This window comes from Tachypleus tridentatus, chromosome 12 (genome assembly GCF_004210375.1).
Source record: "Tachypleus tridentatus isolate NWPU-2018 chromosome 12, ASM421037v1, whole genome shotgun sequence".
Classification (NCBI taxonomy): Eukaryota; Metazoa; Arthropoda; class Merostomata; order Xiphosura; family Limulidae; genus Tachypleus; species Tachypleus tridentatus.
The window spans coordinates 63,106,214-63,132,286 of record NC_134836.1 but is presented as its reverse complement, the minus strand read 5'-3'; the positions used below and the strand labels follow the sequence as shown (position 1 = coordinate 63,132,286).

Here is a 26,073-nt window from a genome sequence, read left to right as displayed (position 1 = left end):
CGTTAAAGAAACATCGTATTTTACCCATATATTTTATTATAACGTTTGTTTACTTATTAGTAATACACACTGCCCGTTCATTATTAGTTTCGACTGTTTTATAAATTATATAAAACTGATAATTGAACCAAGGACTTGGCGTGGCCTTTGTAACTTGGACTTTGAATCCGAGGTACGTGCCAAAATGTCCTCCACACTTTGGGACAGCGGATTTGCTATGAGAAAGACTGGAAAGTTCTATTAGAAGTTGACTGGCGGACTTCCTTCCTTCCTTCTAGCCTATTAGTCCAAAATGTGTTGTGAAACATGCTGAAAATTCTGAAGCAAATAAGGATAATTAAATTCCTAGTTTATAAGATACAAACACAATACACAAAATATAAAATACATATAACACACACAATACACAAAATATGAAATAAATATAACACACACAATACACAAAATATAAAATACATATAACACACACAATACACAAAATATGAAATAAATATAACACACACAATACACAAAATATAAAATACATATAACACACACAATACACAAAATATAAAATACATATAACACACACAATACACAAAATATGAAATAAATATAACACACACAATACACAAAATATAAAATACATATAACACACACAATACACAAAATATAAAATACATATAACACACACAATACACAAAATATGAAATAAATATAACACATAATACAGAAAATATAAAATACATATAACACACACAATACACAAAATATGAAATAAATATAACACACACAATACACAAAATATAAAATACAAATAAAACGCATTTACAAAAATAGGATTAGAAACAATAATAACAAAACAGAATACTGACATGATTGAAGCTTCCGCACCCATAATCAAAACAGAATAGCTCAATTCAAGAAATGTATTTATTTCTAGACGTTTCTACAGCCAAAGTTTCTTCAACATTCTGTTCACAACTGATAGAACATTAGTCCCCTTAATTCTGGGCATGTCTTCCAGTGGCCCAGTTGTAAACCTAAAGACGTATAACGCTATAACCCTAGTTTCGAGACCCGTGATTAACATAATACGTATAGTTTATTTTGTAGTATAACAATAAAGTATTTGTCATTTCTGCCTCCATCCCTGTTTTGTATCTATTGTTTATGACATAGATATATATAAGACATAATAAACTGACTACTAGCGTTCCATCTAATGACAATTTAAAATACGCCTTTCTCCAAGTGGCTCGGCGGTAAGCCCGCAGGCTTGCTTCGCTAAAAATCGAGTTTTAGATACCCGTGGTGGGCAGAGCACAGACAGCTTTGTTTTCAATAACATCGAAACCTAAGCTTAAACTTCATAAGTTTAAACAGACGCTAGTCTTTTGATATATTGTAATTATACATTATAGGGTATTTCCACACATATATATGTCAAATCATGAGCTACTTTTATAGGGTATTTCCACACATATATATGTCAAATAATGAGCTACTTTCATAGGGTATTTCTACACATAAATATGTCAAATCATGAGCTACTTTCATAGGGTATTTCTACACATATATATGTCAAATCATGAGCTACTTTCATAGAGTATTTCTACACATATATATGTCAAATCATGAGCTACTTTCATAGAGTATTTCCACACATATATATGTCAAATCATGAGCTACTTTCATAGGGTATTTCTACACATAAATATGTCAAATAATGAGCTACTTTCATAGGGTATTTCTACACATATATATCAAATCATGAGCTACTTTCATAGAGTATTTCCACACATATATATGTCAAATCATGAGCTACTTTCATAGGGTATTTCTACACATAAATATGTCAAATAATGAGCTACTTTCATAGGGTATTTCTACACATATATATGTCAAATCATGAGCTACTTTCATAGAGTATTTCCACACATATATATGTCAAATCATGAGCTACTTTCATAGAGTATTTCCACACATATATATATGTCAAATCACGAGCTACCTTCATACGTATAGTACCCATTAACAAATACTATTTGTTAGAGCAAACGAATGACCAGAAACTACGTAATGCAAGAAAGGTAGTCAACATCTGAAACCTGCATAGGAGAACCTTAATTACTGCTCCATAAAATATGTATAAATCACCAGAGTGTTCACTTATGCAAGGAATGCAATGATGTAAACCACGTGCACTGATGTAAAGCACGTGTATTGACGATTTAAACATTCTTCGTTCTTCAGATTTTACTGGTGTGGTTCAAGTTACTTTCAAATGTCTTAGGAAATACATTAAGCGACTGGGATCATTGAAACTAAGCCTTATTTCTCTTTTTTTATCAACAAACACTCACTCGGGCTGGAGAAACTTGGGAACGAGCACGTGTATCAACATAATTTTTATCAATCAATCATAAAGTCCTTCTCAGTTATCATGCTCAGAGAATAGTGTGGTTCTCTATTGTTCTCTGTTCCTCCACCATCTTTTCCGATTCAATTAAACTTCTTATAATAACCTATCAATTGTCTAATACCATCAAAGCAAACCAGTCTGTATTACCATATATCGAAGCAGACCAGTCTGTATTACCCTCTCACTTTTCTTTCCTTTCATTTTATCCTTCAGAATATGTAAAGGACTTTTCCCTCAGACCTAATCATATCACAAAGTTACTTTTCCCTCAGACCTAATCATATCACAAAGTTACTTTTCCCTCAGACCTAATCATATCACAAAGTTACTTTTCTCTCAGACCTAATCATGTCACAAAGTTACTTTTCCTCAGACCTAATCATGTCACAAAGTTACTTTTCTCTCAGACCTAATCATGTCACAAAGTTACTTTTCCCTCAGACCTAATCATGTCACAAAGTTACTTTTCCTCAGACCTAATCATATCACAAAGTTACTTTTCCCTCAGACCTAATCATATCACAAAGTTACTTTTCTCTCAGACCTAATCATGTCACAAAGTTACTTTTCCCTCAGACCTAATCATGTCACAAAGTTACTTTTCTCTCAGACCTAATCATGTCACAAAGTTACTTTTCCTCAGACCTAATCATGTCACAAAGTTACTTTTCTCTCAGACCTAATCATATCACAAAGTAACTTTTCTCTCAGACCTAATCATGTCACAAAGTTACTTTTCCCTCAGACCTAATCATGTCACAAAGTTACTTTTCTCTCAGACCTAATCATATCACAAAGTAACTTTTCCCTCAGATCTAATCATATCACAAAGTTACTTTTCCCTCAGACCTACTCATATCACAAAGTTACTTTTCCCTCAGACCAAATCATGTCACAAAGTTACTTTTCTCTCAGACCTAATCATGTCACAAAGTTACTTTTCCCTCAGACCTAATCATGTCACAAAGTTACTTTTCCCTCAGACCTAATCATGTCACAAAGTTACTTTTCCCTCAGACCTAATCATATCACAAAGTAACTTTTCCCTCAGACCTAATCATATCACAAAGTTACTTTTCCCTCAGACCTAATCATGTCACAAAGTTACTTTTCCCTCAGACCTAATCATGTCACAAATATACACTTCACTGAACAGGTTTCGTCTACATATTACCCAGTTGGAGCATAACATAACTAGATAAAACATAACACTAGCTTGAATAACAAATTAACTGATACTAACAACTATTTAAAGTAATTATTTTTCTCTTTACAGGTTTTTAATATAAACATCTTTTCTAATGTTCGAATTATTTCATATTTACACAACTCGAACGTTTATATCTTGGCCAAGAAAACACAGAATGACCTACTTCAGACATTATCTCTACCTATCCTTTGTTAATCTTTCGAAATGGCGTACAATATTGTTTATTTAAGTTACATTATTTAAACCTGGCGGATGGTGTACACTATTGTTCATTAGTATCAGATTATTAAAATCTGGCGGAATGATGTACAGTATTGTTTACTAGTGTCACATTATTTAAGTCTAGCGGAATCGTGGACAGTATTGTTTATTAATATCACATTATTTAAATCTTGAGGAATGATATACAGTATTGTTTATCAGTGTCACATTATTTAAACATAGCGGAATGGTGTACAGTACTTTTTGTGTGTGTGTCAAATTATTTAAACCTGGCAAAATGATGTACAGTATTGTTTATTAGTGTCACATTATTTAAGTCTGGCGGAATCGTGGACAGTATTGTTTATTAATATCACATTATTTAAATCTTGAGGAATGATATACAGTATTGTTTATCAGTGTCACATTATTTAAACATGACGGAATGGTGTACAGTATTGTTTATTAGTGTCACATTATTTAAATCTGGAGGAATGGTGTGTAGTATTGTTTATTAGTGTCACATTATTTAAATGTGGCGGTAAGTTGTACAGTATTGTTTACTAGTGTCACATTAATTTAAACCTGGCAGAATGATGTACTGTGTTGTTTACTAGTGTCACATTATTTAAGTCTGGCGGAATCGTGGACAGTATTGTTTATTAATATCACATTATTTAAATCTTGACGAATGATATACAGTATTGTTTATCAGTGTCACATTATTTAAACCTGGCGGAATGGTGTACAGTATTGTTTATCAGTGTCACATTATTTCAACCTTGCTGAATGTTGTACAGTATTGTTTACTAGTGTCACATTATTTCAACCTTGCTGAATGTTGTAGAGTATTGTTTATTAGTGTCACATTATTTAAATCTGGCGGAATGGTGTACAGTATTGTTTATCAGTGTCACATTATTTCAACCTTGCTGAATGTTGTAGAGTATTGTTTATTAGTGTCACATTATTTAAATGTGGCGGAAAGTTGTGCAGTATTGTTTACTAGTGTCACATTAATTTAAACCTGGTGTAATGGTGTACAGTAATTTTTATTAGTGTAACATTATTTAAATGTGGGGGAAAGTTGTACAGTATTGTTTATTAATGTCACATTATTTATATCTGGCAGAATGGTATATGGTATTATTTATTAATGTCACATTATTTAAACCTGGCGGAATCGTAGACAGTATTGTTTATTAATGTCATATTATTTAAATCTTGCTGAATGTTGTACAGTATTGTTTATCAGTGTCACATTATTGCAACCTTCCTGAATGTTGTACAGTATTGGTTATTAGTGTCACATTATTTCAACCTTGCTGAATGTTGTACAGTATTGTTTACTAGTGTCACATTATTTCAACCTTGCTGAATGTTCTACAGTATTGTTTACTAGTGTCACATTATTTCAACCTTTCTGAATGTTGTACAGTATTGTTTATCAGTGTCACATTATTGCAACCTTGCTGAATGTTGTACAGTATTGTTTATCAGTGTCACATTATTGCAACCTTGCTAAATGTTGTACAGTATTGTTTATCAGTGTCACATTATTGCAACCTTGCTGAATGTTGTACAGTATTGTTTATCAGTGTCACATTATTGCAACCTTGCTGAATGTTGTACAGTATTGTTTATCAGTGTCACATTATTTCAACCTTGCTGAATGTTGTACAGTAATTTTTATTAGTGTAACATTATTTAAATGTGGGGGAAAGTTGTACAGTATTGTTTATTAATGTCACATTATTTAAATGTGGCGGAAAGTTGTACAGTATTGTTTGTCAGTGTCACATTATTTATATCTGGCAGAATGGTATATGGTATTATTTATTAATGTCACATTATTTAAACCTGGCGGAATCGTAGGCAGTATTGTTTATTAATGTCATATTATTTAAATCTTGCTGAATGTTGTACAGTATTGTTTATCAGTGTCACATTATTGCAACCTTACTGAATGTTGTACAGTATTGGTTATCAGTGTCACATTATTGCAACCTTGCTGAATGTTGTACAGTATTGGTTATTAGTGTCACATTATTTCAACCTTGCTGAATGTTGTACAGTATTGTTTATCAGTGTCACATTATTTCAACCTTGTTGAATGTTGTACAGTATTGTTTACTTGTGTCACATTATTTCAACCTTGCTGAATGTTGTACAGTATTGTTTATTAGTGTCACATTATTTCAACCTTGCTGAATGTTGTACAGTATTGTTTATTAGTGTCACATTATTTCAACCTTGCTGAATGTTGTACAGTATTGTTTATTAGTGTCACATTATTTCAACCTTGCTGAATGTTGTACAGTATTGTTTATCAGTGTCAAATTATTTCAACCTTGCTGAATGTTGTACAGTATTGTTTATCAGTGTCACATTATTTCAACCTTGCTGAAGTTGTACAGTATTGTTTATCAGTGTCAAATTATTTCAACCTTGCTGAATGTTGTACAGTATTGTTTATCAGTGTCACATTATTTCAACCTTGCTGAATGTTGTACAGTATTGTTTATTAGTGTCACATTATTTCAACCTTGCTGAATGTTGTACAGTATTGTTTATCAGTGTCACATTATTGCAACCTTGCTGAATGTTGTACAGTATTGGTTATCAGTGTCACATTATTTCAACCTTGCTGAATGTTGTACAGTATTGTTTATTAGTGTCACATTATTTCAACCTTGCTGAATGTTGTACAGTATTGTTTATTCGTATCACATTATTTAAATCTGGCGGAATGTTGTACAGTATTGTTTATTAGTGTCACATTATTTCAACCTTGCTAAATGTTGTACAATATTGTTTCTTGGTGTTATATTGCTGTAATCGGATACGTTATTTCCTGTTTAACTTGTAAAAATGGAACAAGATTGTTGTTGTGTTGGACAAAAACACTGTTCTGATAGTAATAAGCGATATTTGATAAATATGTTTTTGTTGTGCAACTTAGGTATTATTACGACCAAAATGAGCATATCATTGAAAAACAGAGTATACGTAACTAATGTACTGTCTCCACGGGTCAGTTTCTGACCCTTCAACATGGGAATGCAATGTTTGATCCTCTGTATATCTTAAAAGAAATAGTTTGATAACACTCTAGCATGGTTTGAAAATTAATAATGAAATATTTTAGAGATGTTTGAATTAAAGCACAAAGCTACACAATAAAATATTTGTGCTCTGCCCACCACGGGTATCGAAATCCGGTTTTTTAGCGTTGTAAGTCCGCAGACATACCGCTGAGCTACTGATGGGCGAAATATTTTGAAATAAATGCTCTGAAAAAAGATTATATTGTTTACTGGATTCAACACTGAAATAACTGTATTCCATGTGCGACTCAGGCCAAACAGATTTCCACTTGTTCTTTAACTAAAGATAGATTGTGTGTGTGCCCCAGTGGCTCAGCGGTATGTCTGCGGACTTACAACGCTAAAATCCGGGTTTCGATACACGTGATGGGCAGAGCACAGATATCCCATTGTGTAGCTTTGCGCTTAATTCAAAACAACGACAAGACAGATTGTGACACTAGCATTGTTATCAACGTTTGGTGTTTATAGATCAGCAGTGTGAGGTGTTCACAGAACATCTCTTTGTGCTTAATTCAAAACAACGACAAGGCACATTGTGACACTAGCATTGTTATCAACATTTGGTGTTTATAGATCAGTAGTGTGAGGTGTTCACAGAACATCTCTTATTTGTCTCTCGTCACAGGTTTATTTTCATCAGTAACAAATGTTAGCTGTATTGTTAGCTGTACAAGTACAGCTATTCTAAACAAAGTTTCGTCTTCCGATGAGGCAGTGATACGTTTACGGACTTACACTACCGAGGTTCAATTCTCCGAAGAGGGAATAGTATATGGACAAATATATTTTGTTCTAAACAAATATGAAGTTTACTTTGTTTTCCATAAATAAAAACAGAACAATATCTCTGTTAATATTTTTTGTTTTGTTTTTTAAAATCAGACACTTGAACCTCTTGTACTAAAATTTATATTTCAAACTTAAATACGTTTTATTTTGAAAATTATGAATAAATAAAATATGTGCGGTGTTTAATCTGAGTGTCTGATAATACTTGGCTGTTTACTTTTAATGATTTTATGATTTCACGACACAATACTGTACCGAAACTGAATACTGAAGCGGCTGAAATAAAACTCTGTTGAGTTACCGTGTTTCACCTGCGGTACGTAGTCAACTGTTGAGTTACCGTGTTTCACCTGCGGTACGTAGTCAACTGTTGAGTTACCGTGTTTCACCTTTGTTGTCTAAGTGCTAATATACTTATATAGAGTAATGTAGGTAATATTTGGGGTTATCGTAAAATTAATAATCTATGATTATTCTCATGCTTTTGATCCAGATTGTTATGTATAGATATCCACATTGTTATGTATAGATAGGTAACCTATATTACTTTAATGTTATGATCCAGACTGTTATGTATAGATATATCCACATTGTTATGTATAGATAGGTAAGATATATTACTTTAATGTTATGATCCAGACTGTTATGTATAGATATATCCACATTGTTATGTATAGATAGGTAAGATATATTACTTTAATGTTATGATCCAGACTGTTATGTATAGATATATCCACATTGTTATGTATAGATAGGTAAGATATATTACTTTAATGTTATGATCCAGACTGTTATGTATAGATATATCCACATTGTTATGTATAGATAGGTAAGATATATTACTTTAATGTTATGATCCAGACTGTTATGTATAGATATATCCACATTGTTATGTATAGATAGGTAAGATATATTACTTTAATGTTATGATCCACATTGTTATGTATAGATATCCACATTGTTATGTATAGATAGGTAAGATATATTACTTTAATGTAATGATCCACATTGTTATGTATAGATATATTCACATTGTTATTTATAGATATCCACATTGTTATGTATAGATAGGTAAGATATATTACTTTAATGTTATGATCCACATTGTTATGTATAGATAGGTAAGATATATTACTTTAATGTTATGATCCACATTGTTATGTATAGATAGGTAAGATATATTACTTTAATGTTATGATCCACATTGTTATGTATAGATATCCACATTGTTATGTATAGATAGGTAAGATATATCACTTTAATGTAATATTTGAGTGTGTAGATGAAAAGTGACCACTATATGAAATAAAAAACATTAAACAAATTTTGTAGGTGGCCTCCATAACAGAAATTCAAATAATAATAATAATGCTGTTTAGTACAAATAATTAAAATAAAGTCCTCTGAAAATAAGTTTAAACACCAAGATCCAAGTCTTTATTCCCTTGATAAACAGAGCGTATAGTCGATTGTGTGGCTTTGAATGAAAATAAAACTTGACAAATTACATCAACACACTAACACAAAACCAGAAAAGAAAAAAAAACTGCACCATTTAATATCAGTTGAAAGGATCTGTTAAACTTAAAAAAAAAAGTTGGATGTTGAAAATGGTTCCTATATAAAATACGATTTTTTTCCAGTTTCCAATTGAAAATCAATATAAAAATGTGATTATTTATTTATTAAAATAATAATAAAAAGTAAATAAAAACGGAAGAGTAGCAGCAGAGCAGTAACAAAACATTGTTAATACGAATATGAGAATTTGTGATTAGAGTCTCGTTAAAGCAAATATACATCACGGCTCAGAGACATGAATGAGACGGTCAAATAGCACTACTCAGTTTGACTGGCCTACGTGTTGGCGGTGGGTGTCGTTAGTTATCTGACTTGCCTGTAATGCCTCACTTCGTAATTAGAGATAACTTGGGCAGATACCCCTCAGAGGGCTTTATATCAAAATGTAAAGAAACAAACAAACCGTACTGGATAATTAATTATCGGTCATAGGTAACATCCAACAGATGTCACTACATGTAATTATGTGTTCTAACTTTATTGTATGCCAGTGTTAAACACAGAGCATGCACATCTCCACCCAAAACCTGTATTGCCAAGGAAGACCCGCTAAGCGGTTACCGATATAAACATAAATATGTTGAAGATAAGATACAAGCGATCCGAAATAGTTGCTGAACATGAAAGCTGTTCAAATCTCAACTGTTGTATATTCAATTGTAAATTTCTTCCGACAATAAACGAGTACAAGTTTTGCATATAGCTCGAGTTATGTGAATAGCATTAGACTGCCATCTTTTGAAACCTTCATTAGTACACGTGCACCGCCACTGATGTGACAAGAACACGCCCCTTAAGAGGGTTTATCAGTCAAAACACATTGAATATTTAGTGATTGTATCACTAATATTTTAATAATTTTATGCCTTCTTCTAAATACTATATATATAAAAGCATGAATATTTATATAATACACCATAAATATATCACAAGTATATAACTAATTTTAATAGGTTTGTTTCTTCTGTTTCATGAACAATACTATACAAAGAGCTATCCGTGTTTTGCTCTCCACGGGCATCTAAACCCAATTTATAGCAGTGTAAGTCTACAGACATATTACTGTGCTACTGGGGACTTAATAGGTATGTTTCACTACCTTTAGTCTGGTGGTTAGGGCGCATTTCGGCTCTGCTCGGATTCCAAGCTCTAGTCCTGTCACCGAACATGCTTGCCCTTCCAGCCATGAGGGATTTATAATGTGACGGTCAATCCACCTTTTCGTTGGTGGAGAGTAGCCCAAGAGTTGTCGGTTATTGATGTATACTGTCATCTTTACCTCTAGTCCATCATGTGTAAGTTAGGGACGGCTAGCGCAGATACCCTCGAATAGCTGTGCAAGAAGTTAACAAACAGTTGAAACATTCCTCAGAATCTACCAGCTACTTCAGAGGTCATTAACATGTTCCAAACAATAACATCACAGTAATAATTTATTAACTTTTAACCATTTCCTTTACTCAAATTAAAGTCGATTATTTATGGCATGTTTGATAAATCACAAATTCATATATTGCTTTTTGAAGAAACAGAATAAAAAAATGGCGTTAGTGTAAAATTCAGCAATTACTCCTATATTACGCGTCAATTACTCCTATATTACCTGTTCTGCTTTTCATTCTCAAAGAAAATCCATGAGAATTCCGTTTCTAGGTCTTGAAGATTCTGAAAAAAAATAATTTCAACTCATATTAGTAATTTATTTTATCAGAATTATCGTATAAAAATGCATTCTATGACCTTTCGACTGAAATATTTACAGGAGAATTTGGCGACGTAATTTATATTTTGTAGATATTTACTCAGGTGTATTAGTTCCAAAATAATAAGTTTCTTGGCTTTCATTGATTTTATCATTACAATAGCTTGTAGCAAGTCAGTGGTTTAGTTCCAACAGTTCACCAGCAGTTTTCACAGATGATTAAGCTTTGGTATCTATAGGTGGCGTGACCATAATATAATACCAAATAACTCAACATGTTCAGAGATGGTTAAAATCAGCCAATCTTAATAAGAAAAAAAAGACACTACACAACAGGCCAACAGGCCTAACAACAGTGTTGTTGTTGTTAATTCCAACAGGCCTAACAACAGTGTTGTTGTTGTTGTTAATTCCAACAGGCCTAACAACAGTGTTGTTGTTGTTGTTAATTCCAACAGGCCTAACAACAGTGTTGTTGTTGTTGTTAATTCCAACGGGCCTAACAACAGTGTTGTTGTTGTTGTTAATTCCAACGGGCCTAACAACAGTGTTGTTGATGTTGTTAATTCCAACGGGCCTAACAACAGTGTTGTTGTTGTTGTTAATTCCAACGGGCCTAACAACAGTGTTGTTGTTGTTGTTAATTCCAACGGGCCTAACAACAGTGTTGTTGTTGTTGTTAATTCCAACGGGCCTAACAACAGTGTTGTTGTTGTTGTTAATTCCAACAGGCCTGACAACAGTGTTGTTGTTGTTAATTCCAACAGGCCTGTTGTTGTTACTGTCTTTGTATGAACTTAATTGCGTACTTCATAAACATACAAACGACTTAGAAATATCTGGAATCACATCTTCTTGCTATCGGGGTTTCGATCCTCACGTTAAAACTTGTTACGCACTCTTAACTTGTACAAATTCGCTTTCATCTCAGTAAATGAATAAATCATTATTTAACTTAAACTAACAGGGCCAATGCTACACTGCAGAGCTACTGAAGCCTTACTCGTCAATATAGACCAAAGTTATATTGCAGAGCTACTGAAGCCTTACTCGTCAATATAGACCAAAGTTATATTGCAGAGCCACTGAAGCCTTACTCGTCAATATAGACCAAAGTTATATTGCAGAGCCACTGAAGCCTTACTCGTCAATATAGACCAAAGTTATACTGCAGAGCTACTGAAGCCTTACTCGTCAATATAGACCAATGTTATACTGCAGAGCTACTGAAGCCTTACTCGTCAATATAGACCAATGTTATACTGCAGAGCTACTGAAGCCTTACTCGTCAATATAGACCAATGTTATACTGCAGAGCTACTGAAGCCTTACTCGTCAATATAGACCAATGTTATACTGCAGAGCTACTGAAGCCTTACTCGTCAATATAGACCAAAGTTATACTGCAGAGCTACTGAAGCCTTACTCGTCAATATAGACCAAAGTTATACTGCAGAGCTACTGAAGCCTTACTCGTCAATATAGACCAAAGTTATACTGCAGAGCTACTGAAGCCTTACTCGTCAATATAGACCAATGCTACACCGCACAGTTACTGAAGCCTTACTCGTCAATATAGACCAATGCTACACCGCACAGTTACTGAAGCCTTACTCGTCAATATAGACCAATGCTACACCGCACAGTTACTGAAGCCTTACTCGTCAATATAGACCAATGCTACACCGCACAGTTACTGAAGCCTTACTCGTCAATATAGACCAATGCTACACCGCACAGTTACTGAAGCCTTACTCGTCAATATAGACCAATGCTACACCGCACAGTTACTGAAGCCTTACTCGTCAATATAGACCAATGCTACACCGCACAGTTACTGAAGCCTTACTCGTCAATATAGACCAATGCTACACCGCACAGTTACTGAAGCCTTACTCGTCAATATAGACCAATGCTACACCGCACAGTTACTGAAGCCTTACTCGTCAATATAGACCAATGCTACACCGCACAGTTACTGAAGCCTTACTCGTCAATATAGACCAATGCTACACCGCACAGTTACTGAAGCCTTACTCGTCAATATAGACCAATGCTATACTGCAGAGCTACTGAAGCCTTACTCGTCAATATAGACCAATGCTACACTGCAGAGCTACTGAAGCCTTACTCGTCAATATAGACCAATGCTACACTGCAGAGCTACTGAAGCCTTACTCGTCAATATAGACCAATGCTACACTGCAGAGCTACTGAAGCCTTACTCGTCAATATAGACCAATGCTACACTGCAGAGCGACTGAAGCCTTACTCGTCAATATAGACCAAAGTTATACTGCAGAGCTACTGAAGCCTTACTCATCAATATAGACCAATGTTATACTGCAGAGCTACTGAAGCCTTACTCGTCAATATAGACCAATGTTATACTGCAGAGCGACTGAAGCCTTACTCGTCAATATAGACCAATGTTATACTGCAGAGCGACTGAAGCCTTACTCGTCAATATAGACCAATGTTATACTGCAGAGCTACTGAAGCCTTACTCGTCAATATAGATTAAAGTTATACTGCAGAGCTACTGAAGCCTTACTCGTCAATATAGATTAAAGTTATACTGCAGAGCTACTGAAGCCTTACTCGTCAATATAGATTAAAGTTATACTGCAGAGCTACTGAAGCCTTACTCGTTAATATAGACCAATGTTATACCGCACAGTTACTGAAGCCTTACTCGCCAATACTTCATACTGGACATTTAAGGTCAGCTTTTATCATTCCACTGTTTTCTGTCGTATCTTGTAATTAACAAGTTCTTCCAGTCACTCTACACAGTTTCACAGAGTAGGCCACTACGTGGGTATGTATCTTCGAGTCACCCTACACAGTTTCACACAGTAGGCCACTACGTGGTTATGTGATATTAACAACCATAACTAGGTTTTTTTAAAAGAAAACACATTCACTGAATTATATATTTGATGTTGGAAACATTTTCATCTAGAATAAGAGAACTTTGATTAATATCACAATTTATGTCTTTACTTAAAATTACTTCTAGTGAAATGTAACTATCTATTTTCATGGTTTCTCAGAGGCACAGCAGTAAGTTTGTAGGTTTATAACTCTGAGAACTGGCTTTCGATTCCAGTGATGCGCAGAACACAGATACATTATTGTGTAACTTTACGGTTAAGAATAAACAAAACACATATTTAATGATATTTTAACTGGCAATGTCTGTCAAAATTAGTTATTTATTTTCTTGTTAATTTAACATGTATGGTTACTCATAGATCGGTTCATCGTGAAAACAGTTCTCCCAACAAAACAAAGAGACAGGACGTTAGTTCCAGGTCACAGATGTCAAACACTAACTTGGTCCACTAATAACGCATTAGAAACTGTGGTAATGGGAAGTTTGTCTATCAGAATTTTTTTGCTTTTATCCTGGTTGTTGGAACCGACATGAAAATCGAAAATGATTTGATTCAGACACTTTTCCAGTATCATGAAATATTGCTTTTGTAAACAGAAACAAAACAAAACAGAAGATTTTTGATGATAAAGAGAAAGAAACAAGCAGTAAAAATATTAAAAGATTTGGTTTGGAACGACCGTAGCTGTAGTTTCATATGCTATTTAAAAATCAGAATACACGTTTGTAGCCTATTTTATTCGTTCCGCGTACTGGGAACTAGCACTCAATTCACCTTCCAAAGCTTTATTAGACTATACATAAGATCGGAGCTACGAAAATGTTTGTTTGTTTTTTGAATTTCGCGCAAAGCTACATGAAGGCTATCTGCGCTAGCCATCCTTAATTTTGCCGTGTAAGACAAGAGGGGAGGCAGCTAGTCATCACCACCCACCGCCAACTCTTGGGTTACTCTTTTACCAACGAATAGTGGGATTGACCGTAACATTATAATGCTCCCAGGTTGAAAGAGCGAACATGTCCATAATGACGGAAACTAAATCGAGTTCCACAGAATGCAGGTAAAGAGCCCTGACCACAGGCCATTTAGCAACGAATAAATTACACTTATGTTCTCAGCAAAAACAAGAAAATCAGAGTGTAGTTACCTGGAGGAATTGTGTAAAAACAATGTGATATATCTTTGTATGGTGTTCAGCACAAAGCTACACAATACGATACCTGTGCTTTACTCAAAGTAGGTATCGAAACTCAATTTATAGTGGTTGGTGTCTGCAAACATGCTGCTGTGCCACCGAGAGCAACGTCTGTCTAAAATAAACAAAGAATAACGGTGAATGCTAAGGTAATCTAACTTTGAAAATATGACACTTTCTGCTAGAAAGACTTACGTAAATTACTTAAGATTCTTAACATTGATTGGAAACAGGTTTGTCTACCAAAGGAAAGGGCACGGCATTGCCAGGTGGTTAAGACACTTGACTCGTAATCTGGGGATCGCGGGTTCGAATCCCCGTCACACCATACATCCTCGCTCATTCACGCGTGGGGCGTTATAAAGTGACTAGATTTAGAAGTAACATATACCTGTTATTTGGGCAGAAGCTATATCTCAGTATGGCCAGATAGTTAAAGCAATCAACTCGTAATCCGAGGGTCGCGGGTTCGAATCCCCCGTACACAAAACATGTTCGCCTTTTCAGTCGTAGGGGAATTATAAAGTGACGGACAATCCCACTATTAGTTCGTGAAAGAGTGGCCCACAAGTTGGCGGTGGATGATGATGATGACTAGCTGCCTTCCCTCTAGTCTTACACTGCAAAATTAGGGATGACTAACGCAGGTAGCCCTCGTATATCTTTGCGGGAAATTAAAAAAAAACACAAATAATCCAACCAAAAGAAAATAACGTTTGGAGTAAATGGATATTTATCTTATGATTATTAAACCAGTCTTATTTAACCATTAACTACGTCATTACCTGTGTTTTTAGTTCTTGTTGTAGAATAAAGCTCGATTCTTCAACAACAACGCTCATGATTAACTACGTCTTTACCTGTGTTTTTAGTTCTTGTTGTAGAATAAAGCTCCGATTCTTCAATAACAAAGCTCTTGATTATCTACGTCTTTACCGATGTTTTTAGTTCTTGTTGTAGAATAAAGCTCCGATTCTTCAATAACAAAGCTCTTGATTATCTACGTCTTAACTGGTGTTTTTAGTACTTGTTGTAGAATAAAGCTCCGATTCTTCACTAACAAAGCTCTTCATTATCTACGTCTTTACCGGTGTTTTTAGTTCTTGTTGTAGAACAAAGCTTCGATTCTTCGACAACAAAGCTCTTGATTAACTACGTCTTTACCGGTGTTTTTAGTTCTTATTGTAGAATAATGCTCCGATTCTTCAATAACAAAGCTCTTGACTAACTACGTCTTTACCGGTGTTCTTAGTTCTTGTTGTAGAATAAAGCTCCGATTATTCAATAACAAAGCTCTTGATTATCTACGTCTTAACTGGTGTTTTTAGTTCTTGTTGTAGAATAAAGCTCCGATTCTTCACTAACAAAGCTCTTCATTATCTACGTCTTTACCGGTGTTTTTAGTTCTTGTTGTAGAACAAAGCTTCGATTCTTCAACAACAAAGCTCTTGATTAACTACGTCTTTACCGGTGTTTTAGTTCTTATTGTATAATAATGATCGGATTCTTCAAAACAAAGCTCTTGACTAACTACGTCTTTACCGGTGTTCTTAGTTCTTCTTGTAGAATAAAGTCCGATTCTTCAATAACAAAGCTCTTGATTATCTACGTCTTTACCGATGTTTTAGTTCTTGTTGTAGAATAAAGCTCCGATTCTTCAGTAACAAATCTCTTGATTATCTACGTCTTTACCGATGTTTTAGTTCTTGTTGTAGAGTAAAGTCTGATTCTTCAGTAACAAAGCTCTTAATTAACTACGTCTTTACCTGTGTTTTTAGTTCTTGTTGTAGAATAAAGCTCCGATTCTTCAATAACAAAGCTCTTGACTAACTACGTCTTTACCGGCATTTTAGTTCTTGTTGTAGAGTAAAGCTCCGATTCTTCAGTAACAAAGCTCTTGATTAACTACGTCTTTACCGGTGTTTTAGTTCTTGTTGTAGAATAAAGTCTGATTCTTCAATAACAAAGCTCTTGATTAACTACGTCTTTACCGGTGATTTTAGTTCTTATTGTAGAATAAGGCTCCGATTCTTCAATAACAAAGCTCTTGACTAATTAGGTCTTTACCGGTGTTCTTAGTTCTTGTTGTAGAATAAAGCTCCGATTCTTCAATAACAAAGCTCTTGATTATCTACGTCTTTACCTGTGTTTTAGTTCTTGTTGTAGAATAAAGCTCCGATTCTTCAGTAACAAAGCTCTTGATTATCTACGTCTTTACCGGTGTTTTAGTTCTTGTTGTAGAATAAAGCTCCGATTCTTCACTAACAAAGCTCTTGATTAACTACGTCTGTACCGATATTTTTAGTTCTTGTTGTAGAATAAAGCTCCGATTCTTCAATAACAAATCTCTTCATTATCTACGTCTTTTCCGGTGTTTTTAGTTCTTGTTGTAGAATAAAGCTCCGATTCTTCAGTAACAAAGTTCTTGATTATCTACGTCTTAACTGGTGTTTTTAGTTCTTGTTGTAGAATAAAGCTCCGATTCTTCACTAACAAAGCTCTTCATTATCTACGTCTTTACCTGTGTTTTAGTTCTTGTTGTAGAACAAAGCTCGATTCTTCAATAACAAAGCTCTTGACTAACTACGTCTTTACCGGCATTTTAGTTCTTGTTGTAGAGTAAAGCTCCGATTCTTCAGTAACAAAGCTCTTGATTATCTACGTCTTTACCTGTGTTTTTAGTTCTTGTTGTAGAATAAAGCTCTGATTCTTCAGTAACAAAGCTCTTGATTATCTACGTCTTTACCGGTGTTTTAGTTCTTGTTGTAGAATAAAGCTCCGATTCTTCAATAACAAAGCTCTTGATTAACTACGTCTTTACCGGTGTTTTAGTTCTTGTTGTAGAATAAAGCTACGATTCTTCAATAACAAAGCTCTTGATTATCTACGTCTTTTCCGGTGTTTTTAGTTCTTGTTGTAGAATAAAGCTCCGATTCTTCAATAACAAAGCTCTTCATTATCTACGTCTTTACCGGTGTTTTTAGTTCTTGTTGTAGAATAAAGCTCCGATTCTTCAGTAACAACGCTCTTGATTAACTACGTCTTTACCTGTGTTTTTAGTTCTTGTTGTAGAATAAAGCTCCGATTCTTCAATAACAAAGCTTTTGACTAACTACGCCTTTACCGGCATTTTTAGTTCTTGTTGTAGAATAAAGCTCCGATTCTTCAATAACAAAGCTCTTGATTAACTACGTCTTTACCGGTGTTTTTAGTTCTTATTGTAGAATAAAGCTCCGATTCTTCAATAACAAAGCTCTTGATTAACTACGTCTTTACCGGTGTTCTTAGTTCTTGTTGTAGAATAAAGCTCCGATTCTTCAATAACAAAGCTCTTGATTATCTACGTCTTTACTGATGTTTTTAGTTCTTGTTGTAGAGTAAAGCTCCGATTCTTCAATAACAAAGCTCTTGACTAACTACGTCTTTACCGGCATTTTTAGTTCTTGTTGTAGAGCAAAGCTCCGATTTTTCAGTAACAAAGCTCTTGATTAACTACGTCTTTACCGGTGTTTTTAGTTCTTGTTGTAGAATAAAGCTCCGATTCTTCAATAACAAAGCTCTTGATTAACTACGTCTTTACCGGTGTTTTTAGTTCTTATTGTAGAATAAGGCTCCCATTCTTCAATAACAAAGCTCTTGACTAACTACGTCTTTACCGGTGTTCTTAGTTCTTGTTGTAGAATAAAGCTCCGATTCTTCAATAACAAAGCTCTTGATTATCTACGTCTTTACCTGTGTTTTTAGTTCTTGTTGTAGAATAAAGCTCCGATTCTTCAGTAACAAAGCTCTTGATTATCTACGTCTTTACCGGTGTTTTTAGTTCTTGTTGTAGAATAAAGCTCCGATTCTTCACTAACAAAGCTCTTGATTAACTACGTCTGTACCGGTATTTTTAGTTCTTGTTGTAGAATAAAGCTCCGATTCTTCAATAACAAATCTCTTGATTATCTACGTCTTTTCCGGTGTTTTTAGTTCTTGTTGTAGAATAAAGCTCCGATTCTTCAGTAACAAAGCTCTTGATTAACTACGTCTTTACCGGTGTTTTTAGTTCTTGTTGTAGAATAAAGCTCCGATTCTTCAATAACAAAGCTCTTGATTATACGTACGTCTTTACCGATGTTTTGATTAGTTCTTGTTGTTGTAGAATAAAGCTCCGATTCTTCAATAACAAAGCTCTTGATTATCTACGTCTTTACCGATGTTTTTAGTTCTTGTTGAAGAATAATGCTCCGATTCTTCAATAACAAAGCTCTTGATTATCTACGTCTTTACCGGTGTTTTTAGTTCTTGTTGTAGAATAAAGCTCCGATTCTTCAATAACAAAGCTCTTGATTATCTACGTCTTTACCGGTGTTTTTAGTTCTTGTTGTAGAATAAAGCTCCGATTCTTCACTAACAAAGCTCTTCATTATCTACGTCTTTACCGGTGTTTTTAGTTCTTGTTGTAGAACAAAGCTTCGATTCTTCAACAACAAAGCTCTTGATTAACTACGTCTTTACCGGTGTTTTTAGTTCTTATTGTATAATAATGATCGGATTCTTCAATAACAAAGCTCTTGACTAACTACGTCTTTACCGGTGTTCTTAGTTCTTCTTGTAGAATAAAGCTCCGATTCTTCAATAACAAAGCTCTTGATTATCTACGTCTTTACCGATGTTTTTAGTTCTTGTTGTAGAATAAAGCTCCGATTCTTCAGTAACAAATCTCTTGATTATCTACGTCTTTACCTGTGTTTTAGTTCTTGTTGTAGAATAAAGCTCCGATTCTTCACTAACAAAGCTCTTCATTATCTACGTCTTTACCTGTGTTTTAGTTCTTGTTGTAGAACAAAGCTCCGATTCTTCGACAACAAAGCTCTTGATTATCTACGTCTTTACCGGTGTTTTTAGTTCTTGTTGTAGAATAAAGCTTCGATTCTTCAATAACAAAGCTCTTGATTAACTACGTCTTTACCGGTGTTTTTAGTTCTTGTTGTAGAATAAAGCTCCGATTCTTCAATAACAAAGCTATTGATCATCTACGTCTTTACCGATGTTTTTAGTTCTTGTTGTAGAATAAAGCTCCGATTCTTCAATAACAAAGCTCTTGATTATCTACGTCTTAACTGGTGTTTTTAGTTCTTGTTGTAGAATAAAGCTCCGATTCTTCACTAACAAAGCTCTTCATTATCTACGTCTTTACCGGTGTTTTTAGTTCTTGTTGTAGAACAAAGCTTCGATTCTTCAACAACAAAGCTCTTGATTAACTACGTCTTTACCGGTGTTTTTAGTTCTTATTGTATAATAATGATCGGATTCTTCAATAACAAAGCTCTTGACTAACTACGTCTTTACCGGTGTTCTTAGTTCTTCTTGTAGAATAAAGCTCCGATTCTTCAATAACAAAGCTCTTGATTATCTACGTCTTTACCGATGTTTTTAGTTCTTGTTGTAGAATAAAGCTCCGATTCTTCAGTAACAAATCTCTTGATTATCTACGTCTTTACCGATGTTTTTAGTTCTTGTTGTAGAGTAAAGCTCCGATTCTTCAGTAACAAAGCTCTTAATTAACTACGTCTTTACCTGTGTTTTTAGTTCTTGTTGTAGAATAAAGCTCCGATTCTTCAATAACAAAGCTCTTGACTAACTACGTCTTTACCGGCATTTTTAGTTCTTGTTGTAGAGTAAAGCTCCGATTCTTCAGTAACAAAGCTCTTGATTAACTACGTCTTTACCGGTGATTTTAGTTCTTATTGTAGAATAAGGCTCCGATTCTTCAATAACAAAGCTCTTGACTAATTAGGTCTTTACCGGTGTTCTTAGTTCTTGTTGTAGAATAAAGCTCCGATTCTTCAATAACAAAGCTCTTGATTATCTACGTCTTTACCTGTGTTTTTAGTTCTTGTTGTAGAATAAAGCTCCGATTCTTCACTAACAAAGCTCTTGATTAACTACGTCTGTACCGATATTTTTAGTTCTTGTTGTAGAATAAAGCTCCGATTCTTCAGTAACAAAGTTCTTGATTATCTACGTCTTAACTGGTGTTTTTAGTTCTTGTTGTAGAATAAAGCTCCGATTCTTCACTAACAAAGCTCTTCATTATCTACGTCTTTACCGGTGTTTTTAGTTCTTGTTGTAGAACAAAGCTTCGATTCTTCAATAACAAAGCTCTTGATTATCTACGTCTTTTCCGGTGTTTTTAGTTCTTGTTGTAGAATAAAGCTCTGATTCTTCAATAACAAAGCTCTTGATTATCTACGTCTTTTCCGGTGTTTTTAGTTCTTGTTGAAGAATAAAGCTCTGATTCTTCAATAACAAAGCTCTTGATTATCTACGTCTTTTCCGGTGTTTTTAGTTCTTGTTGTAGAATAAAGCTCCGATTCTTCAGTAACAAAGCTCTTGATTATCTACGTCTTTACCTGTGTTTTTAGTTCTTGTTGTAGAATAAAGCTCTGATTCTTCAATAACAAAGCTTTTGATTATCTACGTCTTTACCGGCATTTTAGTTCTTGTTGTAGAGTAAAGCTCCTATTCTTCAGTAACAAAGCTCTTGATTAACTACGTCTTTACCGGTGTTTTTAGTTCTTGTTGTAGAATAAAGCTCCGATTCTTCAATAACAAAGCTCTTGATTAACTACGTCTTTACCGGTGTTTATAGTTCTTGTTGTAGAATAAGGCTCCGATTCTTCAATAACAAAGCTCTTGACTAACTACGTCTTTACCGGTGTTCTTAGTTCTTGTTGTAGAATAAAGCTCCGATTCTTCAATAACAAAGCTCTTGATTATCTACGTCTTTACCGATGTTTTTAGTTCTTGTTGTAGAATAAAGCTCCGATTCTTCAGTAACAAAGCTCTTGATTATCTACGTCTTTACTGATGTTTTTAGTTCTTGTTGTAGAGTAAAGCTCCGATTGTTCAATAACAAAGCTCTTGATTAACTACGTCTTTACCGGTGTTTTTAGTTCTTGTTGTAGAGCAAAGCTCCGATTTTTCAGTAACAAAGCTCTTGATTAACTACGTCTTTACCGGTGTTTTTAGTTCTTGTTGTAGAATAAAGCTCCGATTCTTCAATAACAAAGCTCTTGATTAACTACGTCTTTACCGGTGTTTTTAGTTCTTGTTGTAGAATAAAGCTCCGATTCTTCAATAACAAAGCTCTTGATTATCTACGTCTTTACCTGTGTTTTTAGTTCTTGTTGTAGAATAAAGCTCCGATTCTTCAGTAACAAAGCTCTTGATTATCTACGTCTTTATCGGTGTTTTTAGTTCTTGTTGTAGAATAAAGCTCCGATTCTTCACTAACAAAGCTCTTGATTAACTACGTCTGTACCGGTATTTTTAGTTCTTGTTGTAGAATAAAGCTCCGATTCTTCAATAACAAATCTCTTGATTATCTACGTCTTTTCCGGTGTTTTTAGTTCTTGTTGTAGAATAAAGCTCCGATTCTTCAGTAAGAAAGCTCTTGATTAACTAAGTCTTTACCGGTGTTTTTAGTTCTTGTTGTAGAATAAAGCTCCGATTCTTCAATAACAAAGCTCTTGATTAACTACGTCTTTACCGGTGTTTTTAGTTCTTATTGTAGAATAAGGCTCCGATTCTTCAATAACAAAGCTCTTGACTAACTACGTCTTTACCGGTGTTGTTAGTTCTTGTTGTAGAATAAAGCTCCGATTCTTCAATAACAATGCTCTTGATTATCTACGTCTTTACCTGTGTTTTTAGTTCTTGTTGTAGAATAAAGCTCCGATTCTTCAGTAACAAAGCTCTTGACTAACTACGTCTTTTCCGGTGTTTTTAGTTCTTGTTGTAGAATAAAGCTCCGATTCTTCAGTAAGAAAGCTCTTGATTAACTAAGTCTTTACCGGCATTTTTAGTTCTTGTTGTAGAATAAAGCTCCGATTCTTCAATAAGAAAGCTCTTAATTAACAATATTAAGTCACCATTTTCGTTTTCACACAATTTGTGATTCACCACTGTAGGAGTTGCACCTTGCGTTTATAATTATGTCTTCTCTTTTCACATTTAAAAACGTCGTGAATTCTACAATGTTACATTACACCGGTTCACACACATACAAACCATGACATGTAAGCCACAAACCAAAACATATTTATATGAAATTTAAAACAAAATGTAAATACGCTACACGTTTTTAAAAAAACAACAAAAACAAGGATCTCAGGGTACAAGCTACAACATGGAATTATGAAATGTATCCTGGGATTTGGAGGTGACTCCCGAAATAGGACACGCAATGTAGTGGAGATACACCGTCTCTCAGCTTTAACCTCCAATTCGCTAGACTTACAAAAGAAAACTAGGAAAGCGAGATGTGGGAGCACAAGCTCACAACGTCCCATATCTATATCACCTTTTATTGCCTGTAGACAGTTGTGGGAAGTGACTGCTCTCCAAAGTTAAAATAAGAAAAAGATAAACATAAAAAGACGCAAAGAAAGAAACAGAGAACAAATTAATATATAAATGAGAATAAGGTTTGGTGGTAAGTAAGATAAAACTTACCTTTTGAAGTTACCATTCGTACCCCCAGTATGATACATGCACAAATTAACTATTGTGGTTTCATACGCAGCTTAAGGTGAACATCCGCATGAACTAGTGCGAAGTCCTTAGATGACCGTATTTTAAAACATCCGCATGAACTAGTGCGACCGTATTTTAAAACATCCGCATGAACTAGTGCGAAGTCCTTAGATGACCGTATTTTAAAACATCCGCATGAACTAGTGCGAAGTCCTTAGATGACCGTATTTTAAACTAATTTTTTTTGGAATTTTTAATGGAATTTCTCTGATTTTATTTTCTTTGTATTTATTTAATACATTGTTGTATTTATTACAGAATAATATAATAATTTTATCTAAATTTTTTATTACATCCATTAATTATTAATTTTTGTATCAGTATATCGACATTATTAATAAAATATTGTAATTTATTACAAATTTTACAATATCTAAATAACTGTAAAGTTATGATGTATATATTAGATGGGTATGGAACATTACTATGTAAGGAGGGTAAACAATACCTGAAGAACTGTTAAGTTATAATGTTTATAATAGATTGGTATGGAACATTACTATGTAAGGAGGGTAAACAATACCTGAAGAACTGTTAAGTTATAATGTTTATAATAGATTGGTATGGAACATTACTATGTAAGGAGGGTAAACAATACCTGAATAATTGTTAAGTTACAATGTTTATAATAGATGGGTATGGAACATTACTATGTAAGGAGGGTAAACGATAACTGAATAACTGTTAAGTTATAATCTTTATAATAGATTGATATGGAACATTACCATGTAAGGAGGGTAAACCATGAATTGGAAAATCAAAATCTTTTCTTTTATCAGAAATATTTATATTGATTCCTTTTTATCAATTACTTTAACTTGTAAATTTAAACAATGTACATCTGTAATAGAAATTCAAGTATTTTCAATTTCTAATTCTGTTGGGTAAATAGTGTTAATAACATTATATATTTCAGATTTATTTATGTTAATTAAATCATCAATATATCTGTAAGTTAAAGTAAAAATTCTGGATTTATACAGTTTTCAATAAATATATTTTCATAATAGTACAAATGTAAAATTGCTTCACCAAAATATGCAGCGTGTTTAAATGATTGTTTGTTTTTAAGTTTCGTTTTAATGTGGTTTGGTTTTTGGCTTGAATATTTTATTGTTATAATATAATTAATCAAAGGTTGGGATTTGCTGTTTTTAACTCAGTCCTTTCTTATGATTTTTATTTATTTACATAACTTCATTTAGATATATTTTTCTTAATTTCACTACATATATGTTTATAAAAGAGTTGTATTTGTGAAGATGAAATACAAATAAATAAACACATGATGCTGCTTTGATATTTTTCATCTCATTTCTTACTGGACTGGGTTACAAGTATCTTCAATCTCTCTCTCATGTTCCTTGCATTTTTATTTTACGTTTAATTCATCACACTATTTCAGTACATCCGCGCACGGGCACACACTTCCATCAATTCCACTATCAATTGTAGGGCTGAAGAAAAGACTGTTGTATCTTCAATTCCCCAGGTGAGGGACAAACACTGTGTCATGAAGGTGTTTACTGGAATAAAACACCAGGCTATTGGAATGTTACATCTTACTGGAGTCAGTAAGGAACCATTACAACAGTGACACAGTACAACGTGCTGCTCGTAACCATGTAAAGTCAACTAGAACTAGATGTTTTTCAATGATGTTCAAACATAAAAGTAAAAACTCAACCTTGTCATTTAAAGCCAATTATGAAATGAATCATATTTTTCTCGTTTCCTTAATTAATTAATTTTTTTGCTGTTAGGGGTTCGGATTTGTTTTGTTTTGGAATTTCGCACAAAGCTACTCGAGGGCTATCTGTGCTAGCCGTCCCTAATTTAGCAGTGTAAGACTAGAGGGAAGGCAGCTAGTCATCACCACCCACCGCCAACTCTTGGGCTACTCTTTTACCAACGAATAGTGGGATTGACCGTCACATTATACACCCCCACGGCTGGGAGGGCGAGCATGTTTAGCGCGACGCGGGCGCGAACCCGCGACCCTCGGATTACGAGTCGCACGCCTTACGCGCTAGGCCATGCCGAGCCTAGGGGTTCGGAAGAATGTGAGTTTGTTTTCGCAATTAAAGAGATTTTTCATTTTTCTCAAAGGTATTGATGAAGTCACAATATTTGTATATTGTTACTTGGTAATTACAGCTAATAAGCAATTAACGAACGAGAGAAGTTTTGTTTAAAAACTGTTCAACTTCAAGCGAACAGTTTATTTTTAAATCAACGAATCGTAACGAGGATCAGTTGAAGAAAAAAACAGAATTAATAGACTGTACAATACTAAGATATTTACTGATTATGTTCTGATTTATCAAAACGTTTCTTTTAATATCGATATGACCTATGTTAGGCCAAATACATTTGTAAATTGCAAAACGATTCATTT

General features: G+C 34.1%; 1 long non-coding RNA gene across 1 annotated transcript; it reads right to left on the bottom strand.

The window, feature by feature from the left end:
• Window positions 1–91: 91 nt before the first annotated feature.
• On the bottom strand, window positions 92–23,719 carry LOC143233938 (uncharacterized). Its single transcript, XR_013018422.1, has 3 exons — window positions 23,595–23,719; window positions 10,899–10,960; window positions 92–318 (listed from the first exon to the last, which is right to left on the bottom strand). It is a non-coding gene; the product is annotated as an uncharacterized LOC143233938 (long non-coding RNA).
• Window positions 23,720–26,073: the final 2,354 nt, after the last annotated feature.